General features: G+C 38.2%; 1 non-coding gene across 1 annotated transcript; it reads left to right on the top strand.

Annotated features, from left to right (window-relative positions):
- Window positions 1-812: 812 nt before the first annotated feature.
- Window positions 813-920, top strand: LOC130950037 (small nucleolar RNA R71). Its single transcript, XR_009073510.1, has one exon. It is a non-coding gene; the product is annotated as a small nucleolar RNA R71 (small nucleolar RNA).
- Window positions 921-6402: the final 5482 nt, after the last annotated feature.

Below are 6402 nucleotides of genomic sequence, written 5' to 3'. Positions count from 1 at the left end.
GGCGTTCTCTTCTGTTAATGGCGTTCTCTTATTAGTTCGGCCATGTAGGTCATGTTAATGGCCTTGCATTCTCCTTTTGGATTCTCTTCTGTATTGCTTGGAAGAGTACTAGGAGGGAGTTCAGCAATTTTCTTGCTCAGCTGTCCCACTTGTGCCTCCAAGTTCCTAATGGAGGACCTTGTTTCAGTCATGAAACTTTGAGTGGTTTTGATTAGATCAGAGACCATGGTTGCTAAGTCATAGTGGCTCTGCTTAGAATTTTCTGTCTGTTACTGAGAAGATGATGGAAAAGGCTTGCCATTGCTAAACCTGTTTCTTCCACCATTATTGTTTTTGAAACCTTGTTGAGGTCTCTGTTGATCCTTCCATGAGAGATTTGGATGATTTCTCCATGAAGAATTATAGGTGTTTCCATAAGGGTCACCCATGTAATTAACCTCTGCCATGGCAGGGTTCTCAGGATCATAAGCTTCTTCTTCAAATGAAGCGTCCTTAGTACTGCCTGGTGCAGCTTGCATTCCAGACAGACTTTGAGAAATCAAATTGACTTGCTAAGTCAATATTTTATTCTGAGCCAGTATGGCATTCAGAGTATCAATTTCAAGAACTCCTTTCTTCTGATTTGTCCCATTGTTCACAGGATTCCTTTCAGAAGTGTACATGAATTGGTTATTTGCAACCATTTTAATTAGTTCTTGAGCTTCTGTAGGCGTCTTCTTTAGATGAAGAGATCCTCCAGCAGAGCTATCCAAAGACATCTTGGACAGTTCAGACAGACCATCATAGAAGATACCTATGATGCTCCATTCAGAAAGCATGTCAGAAGGACACTTTCTGATCAATTGTTTGTATCTTTCCCAAGCTTCATAGAGGGATTCACCTTCCTTCTGTCTGAAGGTTTGGACTTCCACTCTAAGCTTACTCAATTTTTGAGGTGGAAAGAACTTTGCCAAGAAGGCATTGACTAGCTTTTCCCAAGAGTTCAGGCTTTCTTTAGGTTGTGAGTCCAACCATATCCTAGCTCTGTCTCTTACAGCAAAAGGGAATAGCATAAGTCTGTAGACCTCAGGGTCAACCCCATTGGTCTTGACATTGTCACAGATTTGCAAGAATTCAGCTAAAAACTGATGAGGATCTTCCAATGAAAGTCCATGGAACTTGCAATTATATTGCATTAGAGAAACTAATTGAGGCTTAAGCTCAAAGTCGTTTGCTCCAATGGCAGGGATAGAGATGCTTCTCCCATAGAAGTCGGGAGTAGGTGCAGTAAAGTCACCCAGCACCTTTCTTGCATTGTTGGCATTGTTGTTATTTTCGGCTGCCATGGGTTCTTCTTCTTTGAAGATTTCTGTTAGGTCCTCTACAGAGAGTTGTGCCTTAGCTTCTCTTGGCTTTCGCTTCAAGGTCCTTTCAGGTTCAGGGTCAGCCTCAACAAGAATGCTTTTATCTTTGCTCCTGCTCATATGAAAGAGAAGAGAACAAGAAAGTATGGAATCCTCTATGTCACAATATAGAGACTCCTTGAGGTGTCAGAGGAAAAGAAAAATAGAAGGAGAGGTAGAAGAATTCAAACTTATCAAGAAAGATGGAGTTCGAATTGTGCATTAAGGAGGAGTGTTAGTCCATAAATAGAAGGATGTGAGAAGAGGGGAATAAATTTTCAAAAATAAATTAAAAAGATTTTAAAAACATTTTGAAAAACTCTAATTGATTTTCGAAAACCATGAGTGGAAAAGAAATCAAGTGATTTTTGAAAAAGATTTTGAAATTAGAAATCAAAAAGATATGATTGAAAACTAATTTGAAAAAGATGTGATTGAAAAGATATAATTTGAAAAACAATTTAAAAAGATTTGATTTTAAAAATTAATGACTTGGCTAACAAGGAAAGATATGATTCAAACATTAAACCTTTCTCAACAGAAAAGGCAACATACTTGAAATGTTGAATCAAATCATTAATTGATAGCAAGTATTTTTGAAAATGGAAAGAAATTGATTTTGAAAAAGATTTGATTGAAAAGATATGATTTGAAAAAGATTTGATTTTGAAAAATTTTTGAAAACCTGAAAAAAATTTGAATTAAAAACAGAATATTCCCTCTTGTGCCATCCTGGCGTTAAACGCCCTGAATGGTATACATTCTGGCGTTTAACGCCCAAAACACTACCCTTTTGGGCGTTAAACGCCCAGCCAGGTACCCTGGCTGGCGTTTAAACGTCAGTTTTCCTTCTTAACTGGGCGTTTTGAACGTCCAGCTTTTTCTGTATAATTCCTCTGCTGTATGTTCTGAATCTTCAATTCTCTGTATTGTTGACTTGAAAAGACACAAATAAAATTCTTTTTTTTTTATTTTTAATAATGAGGAATAATCAAAATGCAACTAAAATCAAATAACAATGCATGCAAGACACCAAACTTAGCAGTTTGTATATTATTGACACTAACAAAATGAGAATGCATATGAGAAACAACAAAACACTCAAGTCAAGAGAATTCAAAGATCAGAGCAAGGAAATCATCAAGAACATCTTGAAGATCACTTAAGACACATGAATGAATGCAAGAAGAATAGAAACATGCAATTGACACCAAATTTAAAATGAGACACTAGACTCAATAAGAAACATGAGAATATTTTTGGTTTTTATGATTTTGTAATTTTTTTGGATTTTTCGAAAATTAAGTGGAAAAGAAAATAAAGGTATCAAAATTCTTAATGAGAATTCCAGGAATCATGCAATGTTAGTCTAAAGCTTCAGTCTAAAGTAATTAGACATGGCTAGCCAAGCTTCAGCAGGACATTACATTCAAGAGCTAAATTGATGAGAATCAATCAGCTTTGGTAATGATAATAACATCACCTTGAAACACTAGAATTCATTCTTAAGAACTCTGAAGCAAAATACCTAATCTAAGCAACAAGATGAACCGTCAGTTGTCCATACTCGAAACAATCCCCAGCAACGGCGCCAAAAACTTGGGGCACAAAATTGTGATCATCAATGGCGCCATCAACATGGTACGCTCAATTGCAATCTCAACACTTTATCACAACTTCGCACAACTAACCAGCAAGTGCACTGGGTCATCCAAGTAATAAACCTTACGCGAGTAAGGGTCGATCCCACGGAGATTGTTGGTATGAAGCAAGCTATGGTCACCTTGTAAATCTTAGTCAGACAGATTCAAATGGTTATAGATGATATATGAATAAAGCATAAGGATAGAGATACTTATGTAATTCATTGGTGAGAATTTCAGATAAGCGAATGGAGATGCTTTGTCCCTTCCGTCTCTCTACTTTCCTACTGTCTTCATCCAATCCTTCTTACTCCTTTCCATGGCAAGCTATATGTTGGGCATCACCGTTGTCAGTGGCTACAATCCTGTCCTCTCAGTGAAAATGTTCAATGCACCCTGTCACGGCACGGCTAATCATCTGTCGGTTCTCAATCAGGTTGGAATAGAATCCATTGATTCTTTTGCGTCTGTCACTAACGCCCAGCCTTCAGGAGTTTGAAGCTCGTCACAGTCATTCAGTCATTGAATCCTACTCAGAATACCACAGACAAGGTTTAGACCTTCCGGATTCTCTTGAATGCCACCATCAATTCTAGCTTATACCACGAAGATTCTGATTAAGGAATCCAAGAGATAAACATTCAAGCCTTATTTGCTTGTAGAACGGGAGTGGTTGTCAGGCAGGCGTTCATAAGCGAGAATGATGATGAGCGTCACATAATCATCACATTCATCATGTTCTTGGGTACGAATGAATATCTTAGAACAAGAATAAGCTGGATTGAATAGAAGAACAATAGTAATTGCATTAATACTCGAGGTACAGCAGAGCTCCACACCTTAATCTACGGTGTGTAGAAACTCCACCGTTGAAAATACATAAGAACAAGGTCTAGGCATGGCCGTGAGGTCTGCCCCCTGATCTAAGATAGCATAAGACTAAAGATAGCTACCAAGATGAAAATACAATAGTAAAAGGTCCTATTTGTAGAGAACTAGTAGCTTAGGGTTTACAAATATGAGTAAATGACATAAAAATCCACTTCCGGGCCCACTTGGTGTGTGCTTGGGCTGAGCATTGAAGCTTTCATGTGTAGAGACTTTTCTTGGAGTTAAACGCTAGCTTTTGTGCCAGTTTGGGCGTTTAACTCCCATTCTTGTGCCAGTTCCGGCGTTTAACGCCGGGCCATTTTGAGCTGATTTGGAACGCCAGTTTGGGCCATCAAATCTCGGGCAAAGTATGGACTATTATACATTGCTGGAAAGCCCAGGATGTCTACTTTCCAACGCCGTTGAGAGCGTGCCAATTGGGCTTCTGTAGCTCCAGAAAATCCACTTCGAGTGCAGGGAGGTCAGAATCCAACAGCATCTGCAGTCCTTTTCAGTCTCTGAATCAGATTTTTGCTCAGGTCCCTCAATTTCAGCCAGAAAATACCTGAAATCACAGAAAAACACACAAACTCAAAGTAAAGTCCAGAAAAGTGAATTTTAACTAAAAACTAATAAAAATATACTAAAAACTAACTAAAACATACCAAAATTAATACTAAAAATAATGCCAAAAAGCGTATAAATTATCCGCTCATCAGAGGACATTTTGGAAGTGAGCGAACAGCCACAAAGGTCCTCCAATGTGGCTTCTACTGGCCTACTCTCTATAAAGACTCCTGAGAGTTTGTACGAAATTGTGACAGTTGCTAGAGAGCTGGTAATCTGCCTTATGGTTATGCTATGCCTCAACAAGGGATCTTAGAGATTGAATTGTTTGACGTATGGGGTATTGACTTCATGGGGCCTTTCCCACCTTCATACTCAAACACTTATATTCTGGTGGTAGTAGACTATGTATCTAAATGGGTAGAGGCAATTGCAACACCCACTAGTGATACTAAAACAGTGATAAAGTTCCTCCAGAAACACATCTTCAGTAGATTTGGTGTTCCCAGAGCAATAATCAGTGATGGAAGAACTCATTTCTGTAATAAACAGATTTACTCTGCTATGGTCCGGTATGGAATTAGCTACAAGGTAGCAACTCCATACCATCCACAGACAAATGAGCCAGCTGAGGTCTCGAATAGAGAACTAAAAAGAATCCTGGAACGGACTGTGATGGCCCGTAGAAAGGATTGGGCAAAAACCTTGGATAATGCCCTGTGGGCATATAGAACAGCATTCAAGACTCCTATAGGAACTTCTCCATACCAACTTGTGTATGGCAAAGCCTGTCATCTGCCCGTGGAACTGGAACACAAAGCTTACTAGGCAACCAGATTCCTAAACATTGATGCTACATTAGCTGGAGAGAAAAGATTGCTCCAGTTGAATGAGCTAGAGGAGTTCAGGCTCAATCCTTTCGAAAATGCAAATATTTACAAGGAGAAAGCAAAAAGATGGCATGACAAAAAATTGTCACCCAAAGTCTTTGAACCAGGACAAAAGGTCCTATTATTCAACTATAGACTCAAATTATTCCCTGGGAAATTAAAATCCCGGTGGAGGGGACCATATGTGATTACAAGTGTGTCATCATATGGATATGTGGAGCTTCAAGATACTGACTCTGATAAAACATTCATTGTTAATGGACAAAGAGTCAAACACTATCTTGAAAGCAATATTGAACAAGAGTGCTCAAAACTGAGACTAGAATAACATTCAGTGAGGTCCAGCTAAAGACAATAAAGAAGCGCTTGCTTGGAGGCAACCCAGCCATTGGTTAAGCATATCTATTTTCTAGTAATTATAAGAGTTTGATACAAAATTTATCTTTCACTGCAGAAGTTCACAGAGTTACAGTAGAATTCAGAGCGGAAAATAGAGAAAAGATGCTCACTAGCAGAAAAATGCCAATAAACGCCCAAGACATGCTACTCTTGGGCGTTTAACGCCAGGAACATGGGGGGAGGAGGTTCTTGTTCCCAACTCAGATTTTTTTGAAATTTTAATATTTCTTCCCACATTTCTTGCATGAACATGTTACAAATCCTCATCTTTCAATTTCAATTTCAAAAATTTCTTAATCCAAAAAAAAGATCTTTTTCTATTTCCTTCAAAATCTTTGTAAAAAAAATTCATATATCTTTTTAAATTCCTTTCAAATCTTTTTCAACCCATCACATTATCTTTTCAAAATTAGAATTATTTTTCCAAATCCCCCTCTTATCTTCTCAATTTTAAAAATACATCTTTTGCATATCATAATTATCTTTTCACAAATCATATGTTCTATCACATCTTTTTCACAAATCATATCTTTTGCACATCTTTTCCCAAATTTTCGAACCCACCCCTCCCCCCTTTAAATTGCCATTCGGCCATCCCATTTCCTCCACCATTCGAAATTGTCTCTCCCTCTCTTCCTCTCCTTTCCTTTC

This window comes from Arachis stenosperma, chromosome 1 (genome assembly GCF_014773155.1).
Source record: "Arachis stenosperma cultivar V10309 chromosome 1, arast.V10309.gnm1.PFL2, whole genome shotgun sequence".
Lineage (NCBI taxonomy): Eukaryota > Viridiplantae > Streptophyta > Magnoliopsida > Fabales > Fabaceae > Arachis > Arachis stenosperma.
Note: the sequence above shows the minus strand (reverse complement) of the source record. Positions and strands in the feature narration are given on the sequence as shown.